Here is a 10428-nt window from a genome sequence, read left to right on the forward strand (position 1 = left end):
TTCTGAGCTCTTTATATGATAGATCAGAAGCAGAAGTGTCAATAAATTATTCAGGGAAAAATTCTAAATATTTAGGTACTGATATTTAGGTATCACTCAATTTTTAGTGATAGTATGTGGAAACTTAAAGCAATAACTTCAGTGTATTTTTGAGGGGAAGGAGGACACATCCAATGGCATTATTTCTAGCTCTGTACTCAGAATTGCCCATGGCAGGCTTGGAGGACCTTATGGGATACGGGGATCAAATCTGAGTTGGCCATATGCAAGGTAAACTCCCTACCTGCTGTGCTATTATTGCTCATCCCTCTTTAGTGTCTGTTTATTTAATTAAAGAGATATATTTATATTATGAAAACTCACTATGCAGTTAATTGAGAGTGAAACTAAATTTATTATAAAATGGAGATTTTTAGGAATGGAGAGACAGTATAGTGGGCAGGGTGCTTACCTTGGATGTAGCCAGCCTGAGTTCTATCCTCAGTACTTTATATGGTCCCAGAGTTCCACCAACTGATACCTTAATGTAGAGCTAGGATTAAACCCTTAGTATTGTGCTCGCTTCGGCAGCACATATACTAAAATTGGAACGATACAGAAAAGATTAGCATGGCCCCTGCGCAAGGATGACATGCAAATTCGTGAAGCATTCCATATTTTTTTAAAAAAAACAAAAAAAAAACCCTTAGTATCATGAATTGTGGCTCAAAAATAAACTAGAGATTGTTAAACTACAGTACATAGAGCAAATCCATCTACCACCTGTTTATGGTCTGTGAATCAATAATTCTTTTTTGCATTTTTAATGACTGGAAAGAATCAATAGGTACATACTATTTTGTGGCACATGGAAATATGTGTAATATTTATAATGCCTGTAAATAAAGTTTTATTTACTTTGTGCAATATAGTCATGTATTGTTTCTGCATGTTGTGGATGGGGTGGCTGTCTTCAGAATGCAAAGTCAGAATTAGGCTTAGTTGACTCTCATTATTTCTGGGGAATCAATTGCAGAACCTTTACAAAATTCTAAATCTGAGCATAGATTATAAAGTTATAGAACTTTCTATAAAAAGCTGTAGCATTTGAATATAATATAGGTTCATGCTCAGGTATACTTTGAATCATTTCCTGGTTACTTATAATACCCAATACAATATAAATAGCTATCACTCTATACTCTTTTTTGTTTGTTTGTTTGTTTGTTTTTGTTTTTGGGTAACACCCAGCAGCGCTCAGGGATTACTCCTGGCTCTATGCTCAGAAATAGCCCCTGACAGGCACAGGGGACCATATGGGATGCCGGAATTCGAACCACTGTCCTTCTGCATGAAAGGCAAATGCCTTACTTCCATGCTATCTCTCTGGCCCCCAGTCTATGTTCTTATGGAATAAGATGACATAACATTTCCAATTTCATATGACACAGCTGTATTTTGCCTAATTATGCAGTAGGAACTATCTGTCTGTGGTTGACTGAATCCCATGGGTGTAGAAACTTGATAAAAAGGAAATACTGTGTTGCATAGCAATCATACGGCCTACAAAGCCTAAAATATTTACTGCCTTGGTCTTTGCCAAAAAGAAGTCTGTCAATCTCTGAAGTAAATGAAAAACAAAACAAGCAAATAATGTCACAGATGCCTTTGGTAAAGTTAGAATCCTACATCAACTAGGGACTCTGCTGTTCTACTCACAATGAGATAAGCCTTCATTTTGAATATGAAAGTTGATAGCAAGTAGACGAGACAGAGGGAAAATAATCACTTAAATCTCTTATTATACTACATTCTTTTGTTTGTTTGGGGGACACACCTGGTGCTCAGAGTTTGTTCTTGGCCCTGTGCTTAAAAATCATGCCTTTCATATTTTGGGGACCATGTGCAGTACTGGGAATCAAACCTAGATTTTGATTCTGTAAGGTAAGAGCCCGACCAACTATACTATCTCTCTGCCTCACTACACTTTTATCTTAATTTGCATTTTCTTCGAAAATAAGATGGTCCTTATAAATTGTTAAATTGTTTTTCAAGCGACAAAGCAATCATTGAATATAGAATTGGGTATGGGAAGCTTAATCGAGGGAGACATTCTCTTCCAGGATAAAAATTAAAAATTCATAGTGTAAAATGCCATAAAAACAAAGAAGCCTATTTATGAAAGTAAAAGTAATCTATAATAAAAACAAAGAAGCCTATTTATGAAAGTAAAAGTAATCTATAATCCTACCCAATGGGGACCGACACAACTGGACCTCAGTTTTTCCTCACGTATCCTACTAGAAAGAATTGATATTTACTTAATTTTTAACCTTCCACAAGCCACCCTGTGCTGGTTTGGAAACAGCTAAGGGTACACTTCTTAGTTGCAGGTGCGGATATTTCAATTTCTTACCCCTCTCAGGGGGTCTGTTGACGTTTAGCAGGTGGTTTGGGTAATTGAATTCTTGGAGACTCCATCCCTCAGAGACTCAGTAGATGTATTCTCTAAAACCTCAGTTTAGCGAGCTCAGTTTATTTCAGAACTAAAAGCACGAAATTCTCTACAGGAAACATTGCATATGTATTTATTCATCCAAACATTCAATCAGTCAGTAGCTAATATGCACATTAGTTTTCTATTGCTGCTGTAAGAAATGATGACAAACTTAATAGCTAACAACAACACAAATTTATTCTGTTACCGTTCTTGTGATTAGAAGTTTTACAGTATATTGGAAAGGTTACATTTCTTCTAAAGTCTTTGCAGGAAGAGATCTGTTTCTTTGTTTTTCCTAGCTTAAAGGCTAACAGCATTCTTTGACTTGTGACCTTTTTTTCTCTTCTTGAATCACATTCCTCCAGCACGTGGTTCTGTGGTCACATCTCTACTTTTCTTTTTCTCAACACTCTCTACTCCCCACCCCTTATGAAGACCATTGTGATTGCTTTTGACTCACTCTGAAAAAGCAGATTAATTTTTCTATTATAATATGTTTATTTGTTTTTCGTTTGGGGCCACACCAGTGATGTTTAGGACTTATTCCTAGCTCTGTGATCAGAGATAACTCCTGGAGGGCTCCAGGTAACAATTATCATGATTAGAAATGGAACCCAGCTCAGCTGTGTGCAGGACAAGTGCCCTGCCTACTGCACTGTAACTCACTTTGAAGATAATTATTTTAATCACATCTACAATGTCCCCCCCCCCTTTTTTTTTTGCTGTGAGGTAACAGTTACATGTTCTGGGATTGGGAAATGGGCACCTTTACCAAATTATTGCTCTGTTTCCATAATATTTGAGCACCTGCATTCATTCTGACACGAATCAGGGCTCTAGGAAATTATGAGTGGGTAAACATGGTATTTTCTCCTTGAACAGCTTAATTTTAAGTTAGAGCAAAGAGCTTGGACAAAGAATGTACAGAAGAATGTAGCGAGTAGTGTGAGAAAAAAAGGATCAATTCAGCAGTTGGAAGATTCTGTCTTTGAACATTAATTACAAATTTGATCTCAGAATATAATTTTCTTAAAATAATTAAAGGTGGCATATGAAACCCAAGTGTAAGAGTGAAGCTAGGTCCTAGGAAAGTTTGTACCAGACAGTAGTAGTAAAACCCACGAACTCTTCTGAAGCCTGTTCCTAGGGTCTGAGGCAAATGGTTACAATGACTGCACCATAGTTATCTTTGATTTTTTTAATAGCTGCCTTATGCACCATTTTAGATTCTCAGGATAGAATTTATCATATTTTCCGGCATATAAGATGACTTTTGAAACAAAAATAAAAGTCAACCAAAAATCGGAGGTCATCTTTATATGCCAAGGATATCCCGAAAAATGTTTCAATATGCCGCTAAACAAAAATTGTCTGAATATTACCACAAAACGAATTTTCCAACTCGATCCTGCACCAATCACTGCAAGGCTGCTCGGATGCCTCTCTAACTCAGCCAATCCAAGCAGGCTTTTTATGCATGCAAATTAGACAATGTTCTGGACCCGAATCTACACTGTAAAAAGCCTGCTCAGATTGGCCAGAGTCAGAGAGGAAGTCTATGACAGTATAACCTTTGAACCTTTGCTTGTTGTGATTGGCTCACTGTGGTACATAGTTGCAGACAGAAACGTTCTGTCTGATACAGCGAATATAGGCCTAAACCTAAATTTTAATTGCAAAATTAGGGGGTCGTCTTATACACCGAGTCATCTTATACGCTGGAAAATGCGGTAGTTTACTAGCTTACTATCAGCTAGTTGTTAAATCAATCTTGCCACTGGTGATATTAGAGAATACTTCAGATTCTTTAGATTCACAATGAAGAATACTTCACTCTGGATGGTTTGAATATCATATTACATTGCCACATTGTGCTGCCTTTTCCATCTCATAGGGAAGTAGATCATTAATTTATTTACTTTCATTACTCAGAGTATTGAGGACCTAAAATTGTGGGCTTGAAGTATACTTTAAAATATCTTTCTGATCACACTGAGACATAAATATATTACACTTCTTAATACATTCTTTTTTTACTAAATAAATTACACTTCTTAATACATTCTCATTTTTACCTTAAGATTATAAAATATATGTCTTCCTCTCCCTATTCAGTGACTCCCAAAGTTGATTTCAGAGTGACCTGGGAAAAGTTTTTTTTTTTAATAATTTTTGTGATCAAAATAAAATACAATTCTTTCACAGTAATATTCAAGGTACATAGTGACAATGAATTAAGGCCATTTCCACCACCAGTATTGTCCTTTCTCCACCCCTGTTCCCAGCATGCATCCCATACCCCGCCCCCCCTTTGCCCCATGGACTGCTGGTTTAACAGGTCTCATTTGTGTATAACTTGTTGTAGATTGGGTACCGATTCTGGTGTCAATGACCTTGAGTTTGGTGCTTAACTCTGATCATTTTTTATTTCCACTCAATGTTCATATGACTGGTTGCTCCTGGTACTATCCAATTTTTCCCCTCAATTTACAGAAGAGAACAAGATACTCAAGTTCTGTGGTTCTGTTGGAAAGAAAAAAAAAAGCTGGGAGGAATTCATCTAGAGGCTATAAATATCAATTCAAAAGAAGGAAAGAAAAAAACCGAAAACAAACAAAAAAACCAAGCAATGACAAAAAGACAGCAGCAGCAGCAGCAACAACAACAACAACAACAGCAACAACAAATTATCAAAACCACAACCACAGGAAGAAAAAAAAAAGGGAAAAAATGAAGGGCTGGTGTGGTAAGGTTTTGTGTTTTTTGTTTGTTTTGTTTTCTTTTAGTGTTTTGCATAAATACAATAAATATTGGGATAATTAAAAAGGGAATCCCGGGCCCGGAGAGATAGCACAGTGGCGTTTGCCTTGCAAGCAGCCGATCCAGGACCAAAGGTGGTTGGTTCAAATCCTGGTGTTACATATGGTCCCCCGTGCCTGCCAGGAGCTATTTCTGAGCAGACAGCCAGGAGTAACCCCTGAGCACCGCCGGGTGTGATCACCCCCCCACCCAAGAAAAAGGGAATCCCCTTGGCCTAGGAGATACAGAGTTTCTCCACCCTTGAAGCATATTGTCAAGGGAGCAACTACAGGCTCCTTACACACTCATTATTGAACCTCAAGGTATTTTTGTGGTGCTAGGATACTTTCTGCTCAATTGTGGATGACAAAATCAGTCCTCTGTAGCTAGAGATCTTGGTATTTCAATGGGTGATAGGGCAAAGTTTAGGATAGAGTCTTTCATATGGGTTTAGAGGATTTGTTCCTTCACATTTGTTGTAATCAGTTTTCTGTAATTAGTTGTCTTGTGTTTGCACAGATTCTAGGTCAAAGCCTAGGATAGAGTTTTTCCTAATGGCTTCAGAAGTCCTGCTAAATCATGGTTGTCAAAGTCAGAACTCTGGGATTAAAGGTCTTGGTTTTTGTACAACTCCTAGGCAAAAACCTAGGCTAGGATCTTTCTTATTGGTCCCAGGAAAAGTTCTGCCCAGTTATGGTTGTGAAAGTTCCTTTTCGGTAATTAGTAATCTTGGTTTTTGCACAGGTCAAAGGACAGCATGTCTTCAACTTGCTCTTGAATCAAGTTTTTGCTGTTTCCTCATTGTCAGGTTGTTGTACCAACCTGTCACAGTTGGTGCCAGAGAAGTATAGTAATTCCCCTGGGGGAGTTTGGTTCCTGGTACTGTTGTAGGGGGTTGTGTCGGATCTTTGCTTGGGATCTGGGGTTCTGGGTTGAACTGACCTGGGGAAATTTTTATAAAATACTTACATTTATGACAATGTACTGACAAAATACTCCAATTTACCCATTTCCTTTTGTTATATGTCTTCTATTAGGACCTAAAGCATATGACCATTCAGACCACTGAAACAGTAAATGGCATGCCATAAGCTTATGTTACAGGTACCACTCATCTAATACCTTTCTGCAAATTAATATTTTCTTCTTTTTTCTTTTCTTTTCTTACTTTTTTCTCTTCTTCTTTCTTTCTCTCCTTCCTTTTCATCAATTCAATATATCTTAAATATATATATTAATATCTTAAATATGGCAGTTTCTCTTTAGTAAAGGAACCTCGATATATAAGTTGCGGCAGGTAGCCACCTCTTACATATGGTCCTCTCTACCATATTACTTAGTACTCTAGATGTAAAAACTATCGTTATCCTAATATGCTTCTGTCACTATCTAACCCTGAAACCTTCACTTAGTAAAACCCACCCCCGTCATTGATGACGTGCCTAGAAATTGGAAAAACCTTTCAACTCTTACGCACAGGCCAAATTTACCTTTTTTTAAAAAACTTATTTTTACTGTATTTGCTTGTCTTTATTTTCTTCTCATCTTCTGTTTTCTCTTTCTTTCTCTCCTAATCTATATCTTAGCTAATTATTTATCTTTTTCTTTCTATTTTTTGGGGGGTTGGGTCACACCTGGCAGCACTCAAGGGTTACTCCAGGCTCTATGCTCAGAAATCGTTCTTGGCAGGCTCAGGGGACCATATGGGATGTCGGGATTTGAACCACCGTCCTTCTGCATGCAAGGCAAATGCCCTGCCTCCATGCTATCTCTCCGGCCCCTATTTATCTTTTCTTAATTTAAGTATTTCTTAAGTATTTATTTATCTTTTCTTAATTTAAGTATTCCTATGAGGGTCAGGCCTCCAACAACAACTTAAGAATAGGTCTCTAATGTCTGTCTCTATGTGGGCATGAGTTTGTAGATAATGACTCCTCTCTGATTGCCAAACTGAAATTGTAAATAATGCCTATACTGTATATAGCCCCTCTTATATGTTATTTCTCCTCCTCCCTTCAGATATCCTTCTATCCTATCATCCCCCAATATTGATCCATTATCCCTCCTTATTTAACCTTCTTTACCCTCAATTCTTAACCCAATAGGTACTGAGACTGATCTCCTGCCTCAATAAACCATCACCCAGCTCCCAAAGTGAAAAGACATCCACTCAGTCCCAAATATCAAGCCCCAGCAAGAAACTACAACCAGCACTCCTGCTGACTCATGCTATGTGGCCCTTCTTCTCACCCGTGGACTGTTGCATGCTAATGACTCAGTTCCAGAAGGTCTCCCAGCTCAAAGACACTACCTGACCCCTTACTGCTACAAATCATTTCTCAAACTCAACAAGACATGGTGTGGGCTGAAAATGTGCCCTGGAGTTTACCTCCCACAAGAATATCTCAAAAAACTTAATGGGGATGCCTATATTTCCTCTGTATATTTAATACCTCTATAATAATACCTCTTAGTGAGTTTATTCCCAAATGTAAAGGTAGCTTCCTCCATCTCTTATTTTCTTAAATTACTTTTTTTTCAAATTTATTTTATTATACACACATATATCTATATATCTATATCTATATATATATCACCTGTTTTTGTTCTGCTTGGTACAAAAACCTAGAAGAAAAAGTCTTGCCTGGGATAAAAGCTTAGGTCAAAACCAGGGCACAGAAATTGTGTATCCTGTCATTCTTATCCCCAAATGTATCAGCAATATAATATGGCACCATTCCCTTTGCATAGAAATCTAAGAAAGGGGAAATCTTATGCACAGAAACAAGCTCTTATCTACTAGGGATATGAATCCAACATTTTTTTATGAACCCATACATTTTATAATACAGGAGCGCCTACCACTCCGAGCATGTGTCATGTGGACCTAACATATTCCATGTGATTGGACAGTTACTGTCTAACCCAGAATCTCAGATCCCAGACATAGAACTGACACAGTTCCCAGCAAGAGCACCAGGAATCAAACTCCTTCCTGGAAAATTCCAATACCGCTCTGGCACCAACTTTCACCAGTTTTGATGACATCCTGACAATGAGGAAATGGCAACAACTTGATCTAAGAGTGGGTTGCTCTATCTCATCACCTAACAGTCTGATGAAATCAGAAGACATGTCATCCTTTTTTTGGTGCAAAAACCAAGATTGCTAACTACAGAAGACTGACTTTGACAAACATGACTGGGCAGAACCTATCGCAGGACCAATAATAAAGATCCTAGCCTAGGGTTTGGCTTAGGATTTGTACAAAAACCAAGATCTTTAATTCTAGAGGTTTAACTTTGACATCCATGACTGAGCAGAACTTCTGAAATCATAAGGAAAGACTCTATCCTAGGCTTTGTCCTAGGATCTGAGCAAAAACAAAGACCACTAATTACAGAAGACTGATCACAACAACAGTGATGGAACAGAACTTCTAGAAATATCTAGAAATATCCAGAAATATATTTTTTTCAAATAATATATTTGAAACTTTTTTTGAGAGTATTAAAAACAAGAATAGCACTACATAGGTGGTTCTGAGAAAGATTGGTCGGGAATGGTTGTCTTAATATATTTAGGAAAAGTGAGTCCCTTTGTGTAAGATCAAATCAAATTTCCTTAATGAGGATTTTAACCAAACAAGGTTCAATGGAATTAAATTTAGGAGAATTTATGGCTAGAATTTATCTTTTGCTTTCAATCTCAGGGAATATATATATAAAAAAAAAGGTCAGCACACCTCTTCTACAAGCTGATGAAATGACTCAGACATTTCCTATAGAAGTTTAGCTGTGGGGTTCAGACTCTCTCTCCAATGATCAATCCAGCTTGGGGGGTCAGGCTGGAATAATTGACATTTTCTCTCTATCTCTAGGCTGTTAATTTAGTGCAAAGAAAGTTATACAAAACATTACTGGATATTTTAATGTCAAATAAAAGGACATGTGAAATCTTCTGCTCTGTCAGGTCCAGACATGAAGAATCCTTCTTTATCTGGGGCAAATCCTCAAACAAAGGGAAACTTCGTATGAAAGAAACCTGTAGAAAGATATTTTGAACTTGAATATGAATAATCTTATTTCTAATAAAAATATAACTAACAAAAGTTTTTATTATTATATTTTAGGTTGTATAAGCCATGAATGTGTACAAGTATTCAAATTCTTAGGACTCTGTTATAAGTGACTGAGTTGTTTAATGAAGACAAAAAAAGTCTTACTTATTGGGATGTTAAAGGCATTCTTGTCTTCATGTATATTTATATTAGGGATTCAAATAATTTTTAACTTGATTAATGGATCTATTTGACTCTACTTTCCTCTTTAATAACTCATTTCTCTGCAGATTCTTCCTAGAGTAGTAACATAAATGCATGCCAATAGTTTTTGGCATACATTTTCCTTTAAGATAATGATCCCCAAAGTAAAACTTTCCCAGTGGGTTCCAGGCAAACTCTCAGATATATCTTTTATTGTTCTGGCTTACTTGTCATACCTATATCTGAAGGAATCATTATTTTAGAATAAATGAAAACTATCAGCTTGATCTGTGCTATATCTACTCTGTAACAGAGATGTGAAGTCATTTTTCAAGTTACATATGGATTGAAAATGGAACAGACATACACCTTCAAATAGTTGTAGGTCAGATAGAAGTTTGGATTTCACATTAGGTGGGTCTCATCTATCGGCACTGACTGCAACAGTAACTTAACCAGGCAAGCCGCCTTAGGGAAGCTGGGGTAAATTTCCTGTGCTGTTAAGTTTTTATACCTGTTGAAGACATGGCAGAGAAGGGATTGTTAGTGGTGGGGGAAAGAAGGGAAAGAATTGGAAGGAAGCTAGAGTAAAGGGGGAAAGAGAAATGATATATAACATCTAATTTATGTCACATTATTAAATATTTGTAAATGAATGCTACACAATAGCATGTTTAATATTAAAAACTGCAGAGATAATACAGTGCAGGATGGTTGTCTTGTGTCCAGCTGACCTGATTTTGATCCCTGGCATCCCATGTGGTTTTCTGAGATCTCTCAAAAGTGATTCCTGAACACAGAACCAGGAACAAACTGAGAGCACTTGTGGGTGTGGCCCAAGTCAAAATAAAAGGAAATTTTAATCTGAGTTTTGGTTTTATTGGCT

General features: G+C 37.1%; 1 non-coding gene across 1 annotated transcript; it reads left to right on the plus strand.

Annotated features, from left to right (window-relative positions):
* Positions 1 to 554: 554 nt before the first annotated feature.
* On the plus strand, positions 555 to 661 carry LOC126019654 (U6 spliceosomal RNA). Its single transcript, XR_007499285.1, has one exon. It is a non-coding gene; the product is annotated as a U6 spliceosomal RNA (small nuclear RNA).
* Positions 662 to 10428: the final 9767 nt, after the last annotated feature.

Source organism: Suncus etruscus, chromosome 9 (assembly GCF_024139225.1).
Source record: "Suncus etruscus isolate mSunEtr1 chromosome 9, mSunEtr1.pri.cur, whole genome shotgun sequence".
Taxonomy (NCBI): Eukaryota; Metazoa; Chordata; class Mammalia; order Eulipotyphla; family Soricidae; genus Suncus; species Suncus etruscus.